The sequence below is a fragment of the Carassius carassius genome, chromosome 5, assembly GCF_963082965.1.
Source record: "Carassius carassius chromosome 5, fCarCar2.1, whole genome shotgun sequence".
Lineage (NCBI taxonomy): Eukaryota > Metazoa > Chordata > Actinopteri > Cypriniformes > Cyprinidae > Carassius > Carassius carassius.
In genome coordinates this window covers 9661663-9675685 of record NC_081759.1, presented here as the reverse complement: position 1 = coordinate 9675685, position 14023 = coordinate 9661663, and the positions used below count along the sequence as shown (strand labels likewise).

At 36.5% G+C, this 14023-nt stretch overlaps 1 protein-coding gene across 3 annotated transcripts in view; it reads right to left on the bottom strand.

The window, feature by feature from the left end:
• The window catches only part of LOC132140758 (disks large homolog 4), a 188556-nt gene that overhangs the window by 120604 nt on the left and 53929 nt on the right, over window positions 1-14023 (bottom strand). The gene's annotated exons all lie outside the window — the stretch shown is intronic.

The following is a 14023-nucleotide window of genomic DNA, read 5'->3' as shown; positions in this document are numbered from 1 at the left end:
AGAAATCTTATAATAGGCTGTGGTTGGATCTTCTATCAGGACAATAATCCAAAACAAACATCAACATCCCACAAAAATGAGTCACTGAGCACAAAATGAAGCTTCTGCCATGGCTGTCCCAGTCCTCTGACCTGAACCCTGTAGAACATGAGTGGGGTGAAATGAAGAGAAAAAGCAGCAACATGTAGCTGTGAATCTGAAGAATCTGGAGAGATTCTGGATGAAGAAATGGTCTCTGATTTCTTATCAAGTGTTCTCCTAACTCTTAAGGCATTATAGGAGAAAACTGTTATCTTGGAAAAATAATTTTATGCATTTTTTAAATGAAAGATCAAAAGGATAAACAACAGATTTATTATTACAGCTGCCTTTGCTCATATTTACAAAGAATGCCAATATTAGTGGAGGGCACTGTGCTTGCAATCTTTACAAACTCTTTAATTGTGGGTTCACTAACAATGGATGGGACACATGTGAAATTTTTACTTTAGCCACTTTTAACTACAAGATTAGCTAATGTTTTAAAATATTCTGAGAAAAAAAGGACAGCAGGCAGTGGCAGTGGGAGAGGCAATGTTTCCCTGCAGGCTCTGTGTGCACATAACAAACTCTTATGGGTAATAAATAACAAAAAAACGGAGAGTGGAAACAAAAGCATATGTTACAGCATCAAGAGTGTGCCAAACACTCTCCACACAACTGTCTGGCACAAATCTATTCCCAGCATGCATCACAGAGAGCGAGAGAGGGGTGGCAGAGGACTCCGAACATCATTATGCTCTCAGAGAGAAGAAACACAGTTACTGTGAGCAGCAGAGCCATGGCCCACCCACAGTCTGTTCACAGATCGCCTGATGCAGAATGCACACAAAATAACAAGCACTTTCATTCTGGCAGACTCCAGAGGGTCTGATTTATCTTTATTTTCAAATTTTTGTATGTGAAAGAGTGGGTAGGCTACTTTTTATGTCCTTTTTACTTGTACTTACCATAATAATAACAACAGTAAATTATGTCTAATTATATGCAACTAAACCAAATCCTAAACCTAACCCTATGGTAAGTAGATGTTGTTCATTTATTTGACTCATTACTTAATTGTATAAAGGACTCCTTAAAATAAACTGTACTATAAATAAAGGCAAATTTGAAAGATTACAGATATGCATCATATTTTCATATTTCACTAAAAAGAAAATAAATAAAAAGTAAATTACTAACATAGGGTTGTGCCAATAGAAGACAGCATTGTATATTGCCGATAGTCAGCGATATCGCCTGTTGCTGATGCATTTGATGCTAGTAAAACTATATAATTAGTATTTGGGCTAATTTGTTTCTTTCATATTTCTTTTTCCACATTTTTATAGTGTTTTGCTTTTCAACCAATCACTCACACTTCCATTGAATGCAATAACCAATCAGAGGCGTTCAGATGAGTAATAGTTTAAACACCAGAGTTTTCTGTAGCTGCGGTTATGCGGAAATGCGGAAATGTAAGCATTATAATTAGTAACTTACAATGTTTCTATTAAATTATTATCATGTTATAAAAATTCAGTCATATTAAAAATGTTGGGCTACTTATGCTTGAGTTGGTTCACTTTCCAGCAATGAAACAAAGTAAATAGACTTGTGCCGGTATTCGGTAATGCGATTTATCACGGTAATGATTATGCACAATATTGGTATCGTGGGCACTTCTAAATACCGCAAATAATTATATTACAAATTATTCTGAATTTGGAATGCATTTTAAGAATACTATTCCAATCAACTGTTCAAATTGCACAACACCGCTGTATGCTGCTTGAAAGACTCTGTGCGCTCTGATGTAAACAAGCACGTATAAGAAGCACATGGAGGAACACCTGAGGGACGAGCTGAATGAAAGCACATTCATTCTCTGACAGCAGATGGCACTACACTGCAGAAATTGTCCTTACCCTGGGAACCCCTTAAATAAACCAGCTGGACTACTTTCTGAAACATATTTAAATAATTTTAAATAGTCATTCAGATTTGTGTATTTGTTATGATGCTCATCACAGTGCCAAATACTTAAGTATTATGACTTAATAGGTTATTTTAATCTGGACTACAATGTGCCATAGATATAGTTTGAAAATGTTTAGATTTTTTATTGTTAATTCACACTTTACATCAGGGCTTCATTTTTAACATTAGTTAATTCATTAGTTAACATAAAATGCCAATGACAAATTCTTCTGAACATTCATTAATCTTAGGTATTCCAATATTTAATAACACGTTGTTAAAATGTAAAGTTGCAACTGTATTATTTAATGAGCTTACATTAACTATGACTTGTATTTTTTTAACAAAGATTAATAACTTCTGTAGCAAATGTAGCTATTGTGAATGTTAATGGTTAACTAATGAGATTGTAAAGTGATACCTATGGATGTTTATAGTTCTTTTGCACTTTAATCTGTGCAAAACTTTTAACTTTATAGATTTTTCTTTATTGTTTTATTTTATTTAAATGTTCATTTATTTTTGTTATTAGAAAAAAGTTATTTAACCTATTATATTATACTATATTTTGAGCACTTTTTAAAACTAAATTTCAATACAGTGATAATACCGTTTACCGTGATAAAAGCATGAGCAATTAATTGCAACAGGAAAATTTGATAACGGCATATCCCTAAAAGTAAATAAATAATTTAATAAATTCAGCAATTTCGCAGGCTGACGTTAGGACGATATGACAGTTGAGCATATAGCACAACACTAAAAACCAGGGCCAGGTTCCCCAAAACGTTCTTATCGCCAAGTAGTTCTTAACCTATTCCTTAACCTCTCTCTTAACCTTGTGGCACGATTCCCGACACGTTCGTACGCTAAGTATATCTTCTGTAAGTCACACTTTCGTAAGGTTGGTCTGGACCATTCGTAGCTCTCTCTTAGCGTTGTTTGAGCTCATGACGCTACTGTACAGCAGTCTTTAGAAATCAGCGCAGCGAAGTACAAGTCAAACTATGGTATGTTGACAATTTTGTGGCTCAACAAGGATTTTCTGTTATTTTTTAAGACTCATAATAAATTATGTTCGCAATGGATACAAGCCTATTTATGAAGTTTACTTTATGTGGTTACAGAACGAATAAGGTGGTAATTAGCCTAGGCTTTTTCGTAATGTAATTGAAGCGAATTGGCAATCATTTTTTGATAATTAAAATCTGGCAAACAATTTGGCTCTAAATGGCTAAGATCTATAAATGGGTAATCATGGTGGTGTCCAGTAAGCGACCAACTATAGCAGCGATCCAACGTGTCCTTGTATTGAATCAAAGATGGAGCCGGACGCGGAGCCGTTTAGTCCATGTCAGTTTTTTTATTCGGCAAAACTTAAGCCCTTTTGACATTTTGCCTGACGTAGCTATATTAAAAAAAATCCCCTCCCAAGACAAATCATTGTGGAGCAGCTGGACCTTCCCAGACCTGCGCTGGCCAGGCTAACGCGGCGGAATTCTGCTTTAAGCCCTGAAGCCCAGCGCTACTTTTTTTTTTATTATTATTATTATTTATTTATTTATTTATTTATTTTGCTACAGAGAGATTCATCGAGGTCGTGGGAGAGGGCTACGGCCTAATCAAGACCTCGGTGTGGAGGTGTGTCCACACAGTCACCAACGCCCTTCTGCGCCATGCCGGGGATTACATCCTGGTGGATGCACACTCATCCCTATCGCCAATCCATCAGTGATTGATCGGGAGGAAATATCGCGAAAGGGATACGCGGCCATAAACATGCAGGTTATAGTGGACCATAGGAGTGTGATCTTCGACTTGGTGGCAAGGTCCAACAAAACTTCAAGTTCCTCTGACGAGAAGCTTGGTGCCCTTGTTTACGTTGCTTCCCCACCATATTCTGTCTCTAACTCTCTCTCTCTCTCTCTCTCTCTCTCTCTCTCTCTCTCTCTCTCTCTGTTCATTGTAGATAGGTTGCTTTTTATTGAAAACATAAACCAATTGCAATCAATACCGCATTAAACAGAAGTAACTGCAGCTGCTTGGCAATCAATTCTGATTGTAAAGTACCTTACCATTAATATAAAAGTGTATTATATAATTTTCATAAGTCGTTAAACCCATGTCAAAAAGCGGCACAACGGGACAAGGAGGGTGGATGATTAGCGAGGGATACCCGGTTCGTCTAACCTTCACAACATATCATGTGAACATATTACTGACGATTTTATAATTTAATTTATGATTTATATTCTACTGATAACTTAAACTATGTTAAAATAAATGTTACTGTAATAATTTGAGGAATGTTTCATTTGCATAGAACGTGTTGTCTTTCTTAACGCTGTAATGCACCTTTGCGTGAAGTGGAAAATCGATTCCTGAGCAATCGATGCCAATAAATTCAGCACCCTCACTTTGGACAGCGCTCTTGTAACGTTGGACGTAAGAGGCAGCATGTTAAGAAGCTTCCTAAGGGACACTTCGGGGAACACACTTAGAAACATCAACAACTTTGGTAAGATATATCTTTCGATGTCTTCTTAGCGCGCTAAGAGTGAACGTTATCGGGGAACCGGGCCCAGGGCTCTGAACCGGTTCAAGGAACGAAAACGAAACAAAATTTTGACAGGACCAGGAACAGAACCAGAACAGAAACTAAATCAAATTTTATAGTTCTGAACAGAATCGAAAATTTGAAATGGCCATTAACCGGTTAATAACATTATTTTATCGTTCCATTTAATATTTGAAATTTGCTGTCAACCAATCACGAATTCCAATAGTACAGCATATGCAAATGTGACGCTGAAGCCAACAAGTGAAATGTCCACTCAGCTGTGAACTCATCATAGGCAAGTCACAATGGCAATGGCTATTAGAGTTTATCTGAGGATAGTGTGAGATGAATTCAACAGATTACATGCACCTGCAGAGCTTCTGTAAATGGAGAAAACAGAAAAACTACAGGATTACATAAAAAGGAATATAGGCATATACACTAAATATATTTCACTTAAATCATATTGACAGATTAATGAAACGAAAGAAAAAATGTGCTAAATTACAGTTCATTGTGACACGTTCCAAAGTTTTCAGAAAGGAAAACAAAACAGCAGAGAGTAGTTTTCTGTATTTTGCCAAAAGCTTTACAGTTTTAATTATTCAGCAAAAGCTTGACAGCTTTGAATAATGTCTTGCTTCTCTAAAACCAACCAGCGATGACCATCGCGCCGATGCCTTACGCACACACACATCATTTTGCTATATTGAAGCCTGTCATAATCAAAATAAAATAGAGTTAAAGAAACAAATAAAAAGTTACACTGCTCCGTTGTACAAAATGTTGCGTTCAGCACTTCACTGTCCTGAAAAAGCTGATGTGAAGGATGATATTTTATGTCGATGAAAGTACTGTACAATCAGTATATAATTAATCATATTATAGCATCCAGATACATCGGGAACATGGAAACATTTGGATTCGTGCCGAAAGAGAGAGGTAGGCTTCACCTTAATTTGTTTTTTGATTGACGTTTTTATAGCCTAAACTTTAGAGGATTTGTTTTGGAGAAAAACTAATTTACTATACTGTTTTATTTACTAAACTATACTGTTTTTATAATGTTTGTAAACATTTTGCTTTAGACTACAGGCATTTTAGCCTTCATTATTTCGGAAAGTTATAGGGATAATACAATTATAGGCAAATAATATTGTTTTTAAAAAATAACGTTATTAACCGGTATTTCTTCCACCTGGACCAGTTTCGGAACGGTAATAATATCAGAAACGCAGAAACAGAAACGTTAAAATATCGATTCTGCTCGGAGTGAACTGATTGAATTTTTTTTTTCAGTTTCAAGCCGTGCTAAAAACTACTTCAATTTGTTTTTCTACACTGCATACTGTTGTGTCAATCATTTCAGGTAGACTTCACCACTGTTGGGAACGTTACTTTAAAAAAGTAATTAGTTATAGTTACTCACTACTTGTTTCAAAAAAGTAACTGAGTTAGTAACTGAATTACTCTATAATAGAAGTAGAAGTAGTTACCAGGGAAAGTAACTATTTGCGTTACTGTAAAAAAAAAAAAAAAAAAAAAGTTGCTAAATGTCAAAGAATTATTTTTTTTTATTTTTTTAGCAGTTTTCACAAGTCAGTTGAAATAAGTAGAACAGACAGGTGTTCGTACATAACTTTCGAGATTTATTGCACGTCAACAGACAGCAAGAGTTGTATCCTGCACTCATTGTAAGAAAAGTGTTTTTGGCCACTAGCTTTGTAGATGCGTGTGTCACACATTACATGTACACATTACATGCACGTTCTTGCCTTGGACTACAATGAATTTGAAGTAGTGCTTATATCTCCACCTTGAAAATGCCAACTTTTCATCGGATTGCTCCTGACTCGTTTCTGCTGCTGCTGCGAATCTCTGTGTAGCTGTTGCGTGTGTGTGACTTGCCTGTGTGTGTTTGGCGCCGCTGGCGCGTGTGTGTAAAAACACTGGCTCTGATTGGCTACCATGAAACACATGACTCTGCCTTAGCCAATCATAATCGCTTATCTCGTTATTAACCCACCTGCTCACTCGCTGTGTGAGCCAGGGGTGCGCTCGGATTGCATATTAAATCAATGCATAGTAACGCACCGCATTTAACGTTCAGTAACGTTAACGGCGTTGTAACGACGGGAAAAGTAATTAGTTAGATTACCCCGTTACTGAAAAAATAACGTCGTTACCTAACGCCGTTCTTTTAAACGCCGTTATTCCAAACACTGGACTTCACATAAAAATTAAGCAATCTAAAGTGACATTTTACATGTCAGTCAAACTATCTTTTCCTGTCTGAGTAAGCAGTTCTTGGCTAGAACAACCTGCAAAGTGGACCAGAGTTCATGCTTATGGTCAAAGTCTATCTGAGACTTAAACACTCATCTTTCCTCGTGGTCTTGATGAAATCACAATGCTGTGACTCATCTCCAATCGCTCATTTCTTACAAACCCAGGCTACTTCATGCCAATATACGATTTAACAGTCTAATATAAGCCAAGAGATTCAAAAGACTCATAGAAGGACCTTAAATGTCAAATACAGCAGTGAAGGGGTGGTTTTACTGAGCTATCCACAGTAATTCCCATAGGAACAGAAAGAGCGGACCGGTTGACACCGCCACCATCAGACCCCCTGAGACCTGGCTTACATTACACATCTCCTGTAATCTTAAATAAAGAACAACAGATCAGAAGTTCAGGAATCACATACCACCAAATATAACCCAGATATAACCTCCTCATTCAGTGATTTAAAGATTATATGTCCAGCTTTATAGACAGTATGGATTTCATTACACAATCTCATCATTGGGTTGAGTGTTATCATAGTCTTAAGGGAAATCATGAGCCGGATTCACAAAACATTCTTAAAGTGAAACCTTAAAACACATTTTTTGAGATGTTAACATATACGTACAGGTTGCACACCAGTGAAAACAACTTTAGCACTCATTATATCTATTATTAAGGTAAAAGGGTATTTTTTTATTTCATTTTTTTTAAGTGTAACTAAACCCCTGCTCAGAGCCTGACTCCACCCACTGACAATATTTGAAAAATGCTGAAAAGTGGGCAGATTACAGCGAAGATAGAGGGGACGAAACTAGGGCGGGGCTGAGCGAGTGGGGCGTGATCCTGAGACCCGCAGTGATGGATTGATTGACAGCTGCTGTCAGAGACGCTAAAATGGAGAGTGACTGTAATGACGGAAGTAGCTTTGCAACAGAGCGATCATTTGAAGTAGAGGACTTTTCTCCCCCACTTTCACCTGAAGTGGAGGGTGTCGAGGTGTCTGTTCATATCAATTCGAGCCGCTGGCTCAAACTGCGGTCTTAACTCCCGCACCGCGTCGCTTTTCAGCGCAAGCTGTGTGGAGAAGCCCATTTCCACCTCCATTGCGTTGGAGAAGCAATCCCGTGTAAAACGCAGTTTGCACACTCGAGCTCTAGGCGGGAACTTGCGGTCTTCCAGGCCAAGTGCATGCAACCACTGGCGCTTAATTTTAAAGTCTGCTGGTAAACTATGCAGTCCAGCAGTGCTTTCGCAACTAGCAACACACCTCCATACCATCCTGACCACTGTACTAAATACAGATAAATCTACGCTAACTTGAAGAGCTAATTAACTATATAATTGCTATGCTAAATAGATGCTATAATAGTCTATCCTGGTCGTTACCAATACTCGCAATTCCAGCTCCTGACTCACTACAGTGATTTTGATGGTTTTATACTGCCAAGGGCGTGGTAGCTCGTACCAAGGGGCGTGGTGAGCTGGAAACTGCTTACGTCAACTGCCACCGCTTACGTCACTTGCCACCGCAACATCCAATAGGAAAAATCAACTGCAGTAGCCACCGATTAACCTGAAGAGGGCAGCACCCACATGTTTTTACACCATATATTGTAGAATTAAAACACTTTATACTCAAGTGTCAAAAAAGTTACTCGAATCAATGAACAGCACTAATAAAGCCCCATTCTTATAGATCATTAACTAAAAAAAGTTGGTTCAGGGTTTAGTTACTCTTTAAGCAATTTCATTCTTCCAGTTCAAAAAGCAAAGTTGAGCATGCGTCAGGAAAAGTGACCTATATGTGTTAATCTGGAGTGATGATTGGCTACTGTGGCTGGAGAGTACATGTCTACATCTTTATTGTGCATGAGATTATTTTACAGCGAATAATTCAAATCTCATGAATGAAACGTACTGTCAATTTATCTCTGTAAACATGACCGTAACAATATTTAAAAAACATGGAGCGAGCATGAGAGCCATTCCTGCGTGGAACGCTGCAATGAGTTTAATAACACTCGCTGCACGGAACATAGTTCATAGTCGAAGCGTGTTTCAAGTTTATGTAAACATATCTCATAGGCTCCCGTGCTCCAAACATGAACCAGCACATGCACATATCATGTCTTCTTCGGATAAAAGATACACAAATAAGGGCATGCATTAATACAGTGGAAGCTGTGGCTCGTCTGATCATGAACGCAATGACACAGACCGAAAATTCAAAGAAGAGTAAACAGGAAGTAACTGCCTTTATTCTTTCTGTTTTAAAGATATTTTAATATAAATTTTTCTGTATAATGAGTGTGTTGTAGGTCTGTGTTTTATTGGTTGTTTTCTCCTCTCTTCCCACCCCCTACACTCCCACTTTCCCACAATTATACATGCCCACTTCTGGAGTCTTTTTCAGATCCAAGGTGTAAAAGACCAGAGTTGAAACAGGAGGGTTTCATGACACTTTAAGAATAAAATTCTTCCTAAAAAGTATTCCTAACTATAACGTTATATAGAATAAAGCAGAGGTTCTCAATTCCGCCTCGTGACCTCCTGCTCTGCACATTTTGCATGTCTCTTTGTTAACACACCTGATTCAGATAATCAGCTCGTTAGAAGTGAGCTTAGTGCATGAACTGTGTTCCCACGGACACAGTCCCTACAGAGTGTTCTTTCGTCCCTACTCCCTGAGCAGGTGAAATCTGTTGAAGTTTACTTCACTTCGGAACATTCATTCACAGATTTGCGATTTGCAATGTCAGAATTAACAGAATTAAGAACTGCTGGAATAAAGAATACTATAAAGAATGTTTTGTATTCCCAAAAATGTTCATATTTTTTTTCAAGAATATCAAATTATTAGAAAAGCATGGCTGAAGTTTATTGTTAATGACATGGAGTGATTGAATGATAATGTTTTCACTCTTATTTTCAACACGTTGACAGTTTTTCTAAATATCCTGTATTAAAAGCTACCTTAGCGCCAAGTACTTTTTTCACAGAGGCAATTTTTGTTTTTGTATTGGTTCATTTTAATCTGACTCGGGCTCAAATGTACATCATAAAATGGCTTGAGAATAAAAACATACATGTACACATGCACAGACACAGTTTGAATCTTCAATCACAGCCGTGGCTGTTCACTTGTGTTTCTGAATGCAGTAAGGCCTTAAGTGTTATGAGTTATGAATTAAGTGTTCATGACAGAGAGGAAATTAGGGCAATTTATACATTTAAAAAAAAATTTATGCAATTAGAATAATAAAAAAATAATAATATAGTTAACATCCAGAAACATCATAAAAAGTATTTTTAGTCCAAGTCAAATCCTAATCCTTAATCAACTAATTTTGAGTGGGAGAAGTTTATGTCTTTTTATCTTAATTTTATGTTTTGTTTTGTTTTTTATCTTTCATGTTACACATGACATGGATGTCTAACTAAAGTCTGTGTACAAGTATCCTAACTCTTACATAAAGATCTGAAAATGAAATATTTAACATTGTACATATAAGAATTATATCATGACATTACATTATTTGCCATACTTCATGGAAGTGACCACTGCTGAGCTTGGCATGATTCCACAGCAACTAAATTACTACTCTGGGCTGCGAAAAAAAGTAATGTGGAAATTCTTTTGGATTACAGTTCTCCATCAGGAATCTGAAAATGCTGTGTGTAAAGTTTAAAAAACTGACTTTTTTTCTAAAGAAGGGTATGCCATTGAGAAGTACCCTGAAGCTAATGGTAGGTGTATCTTGAAAGGTTCACTGAAAGCTATTTCTCTGACAATAAAACAAATGAGATTTTGCCTCTCGTAACTCGGTTGTTGCACTATATAACAGTTGTGAACCATTTTGATTTCTTTGTCAGTTCAATTTCTTTGACAAGCTTTTATATTAACAGGGGGTATAAATGGCCTTTCTAACTGTTGCTTGCTGTGTGGAATCTGAACACTGGCAGACGGAGAGATAGACAGGCAGTGAGAAATTAATCCAACCTCATTTATTATTCATGGAGACTCTTTGTGAAAACCTGATTCTGCTTTCTCTCTCTCTCTCTCTCTTGCTCTTTCTCTGTGTGTATGTGTGTGTATGTGTGGAGGGCACATTTGTCCTAAATGACAGTAGTGATCAGGGATTGGGCTCATTTTAACACAGTGCATACGTACAGTAGTGTACTACACAGGTGCAGAAGAAAGACAGAAAATTAAAAATAACAAAGCAGATTATTGACAAGCATTTAGTGGTGGCAAAAGGAGCAGCTATACTATCAAGGGATGAAATTGCTGTGAAACATGAGAGAGAGGAAATAAACATCAGTTCAAGTACTAGAACTGTACCATTTTCTGTGTAAACCGGCATCTTGTTATGGCTCCTTCAGTGCAAGTCTGTGGAAATATTTCCCCCCACTTTATCAAGATTATTGCCTTGTGAAAATCCCCAGCCGCATGCATCCTTATGAAGGAAGGCTAATCGCTTAGAACAGTAATAGCATATTTCGCCTCAGCATGATTTGAGGTATCATTCATGTCAGCAGCACAAATTCTGCATCACAATTTAATACTTAAGATTAGTGGACTTGAAAAATCACTGACGCTAAGAATAAGCCTTATCAGCGAGGAGTAATGATGGCGTAGAGAGAGTGAAAGACCAGAAAGTTGTTACCATACATTGTAACACAATTTGTTTCCTTTTGGCAACATTAAACATGTAATAGGATAAGGCAGTGTTAAGATAAGTAAGATATGGTCTATGTAAAATAAAGGTCTATGACATTGTATTACGTTAAATACCATAGGTTTTTTACCATAAGTCATTATTAGTGAATGAGGCCCATTGTGTTGTTTCCAGGTGTAGTTCAACTATAATCTATAATAATAATAAAAAATATGTATTATGTTGACAAATTTATACTGAGGACCAAGAAACACTGAGTGTATAAACTAAACATCTGTTTGAGAAGCTAAAAAGCTAAAAAATAAAAAAAAACCTGTCCTGCTGTAGTTCTATGGCAGAGATTCTTTGGCCCCTGTCATATTTTCTGAAAGGTATTAAAACTCATTGCTAAATCCAGCATTTACAGTATAATATTTTATGGTGGGACAAGTAAAAAGTAAAGTGCTACTGCTCAGTCTTGTTAGTAAATATGCTTTAAACAGACTTTGCCACACAACAGAATTGTAAATAAATGATGAGAGTGAATACTTTCTTAAGAAACCCTATAGTCTATATCAATATAATCAATATATGAGACAACATATCAGAGCACTATATGATGATCCTCTGAGGATGTGTTGAGTCTGATGCTGTTTTCTATTCTACAGTATTTGTTCTCCTTTATATTCATTTTGTTCTGTTCTATCTTAAATGCCAGCGAGAGCTGTTCAGATACTAAAGTCATCAAAACTACAAAATAGCACAAAGTGTCCAAAATATTACATGTATTATTTATTACTTTAGCTTCTTCTTCAAAGTGACCATTATTTGCCTAGTTTCAGGGTTGAAAATAAAATCAAATAGGCTCTGTACAAAACTAACTCATTTTGTTTTTAAATTAAATTCATGCTAGGTACTGTAGATTTTTTTCTAAACCTAATCTAATGCCTTTATATCAGATGGTGTGTAATGAGAAAAGAATTTGTCAAGTGTGTCCAGACATTTTACTAACCGTGCACAGTCAATAAATGAATGTCCATGATTTTTGATGAAATCCAAGAGCATTCTGACACTGCATAGCCAGCAATGCAATACCACAATTCAAGACCTAGAAAGATAGTAAGAACATTGATAACAGAATCGATGACAGAATTTTCATTTTTGGGTGAACTATCCCTATAAATGTCATCGGGATTTACAAAATCAACTATGCAAAGAAACAACATGTAAATATTGTGAATACAGTAAGACACAAAGAATGGAAAGTGAGAGTTATGAATTGTCAGATATACAGATCCATTATACATCTCTCGTTTTATCAGTGCATTTGAGTGCCACAACCCTCTCCACGCCATCATGTTTCCCAAGGTCATCATCTTAGCCACTATCTGTGTCTTGATCTATCCCACAGGATGTATCGACCCTGCTCAAATCACAGTGATCTGACATAGAACAAAATTGCAACTGCAGTCACACAGCATCCTGACCAATCCAAGCACACGCACCTTCTTCTGTTGCTGCTACAATGATGGTCTAAGCAGTCAGTTTGCATTCACACTGTTTATATAAAGAACACATAAGAGGAACGGATCTGGCAAATTTTGCTTGCTATGACATAACTACTTCAACACAGTCATTAACCAAGAATAAACTTCTGTGAATCAGATTATAACCTCACCAGTTAGCAGCTAATGGCTGAAACTGTAACACTGTTTATAATGTGTTGATTCTCAACACATGTGTAAAATACTCATGATCCTAAAGAAATAAAATACTCTCTCAGACCATCCAAGGTGCAGATGAGTTTGTTTCATTAGAACAGATTTGGAGAAAAGTAGCAATACATCACTTGTTTACCAATGGATCCTCTGCAGTGTATGTGTGCCATTAGAATGAGAATCCAAACATCTGATAAAAACATCGCAATAATCCACAAGTAATCCACACCACTCCAGTCCATCAGTTAATGTCTTGTGAAGCAAAAAGCTTACACTAGCCAAACGCAGACAGTATATGAGGCTGCAAGTGACATGATGACATATATAGCTACTGTTTTTCAAAAAACACAGTGGAAAACAGTCAGATACCAAAAATCATTGGGATATTAAATAAAGATCACATTCAATTAAGATATTTTGTACATTTCCTAACATAAATATATCAAAACTTTCTTTTTGATTAATAATATGCATTCCTAAGAACTTCATTTGGACAACTTTAAAGGCAATTTTCTTAATATTTAGGTTTTTTTTCTCAGTTTCAAATAGTTGTATCTCGGCCATATATTGTCCTATCCTAAAAACCATCCATTAATGGGAAGCTTATTTATTCTGCTTCAGAAAATGAGCAATATGATGGTTTTTTGGTCCATGGTCACAAATGTCAGGTTGGGGAAATTTGTCAGATATGTAATCTAATGAATTGCAAATTCAATCAGCCAAAACAGTGCTTCAGTATTGTTATGTACCTTTTCCAATTTTGTGTTTTATAACTGTTTTAATGTTTACATTTGTTC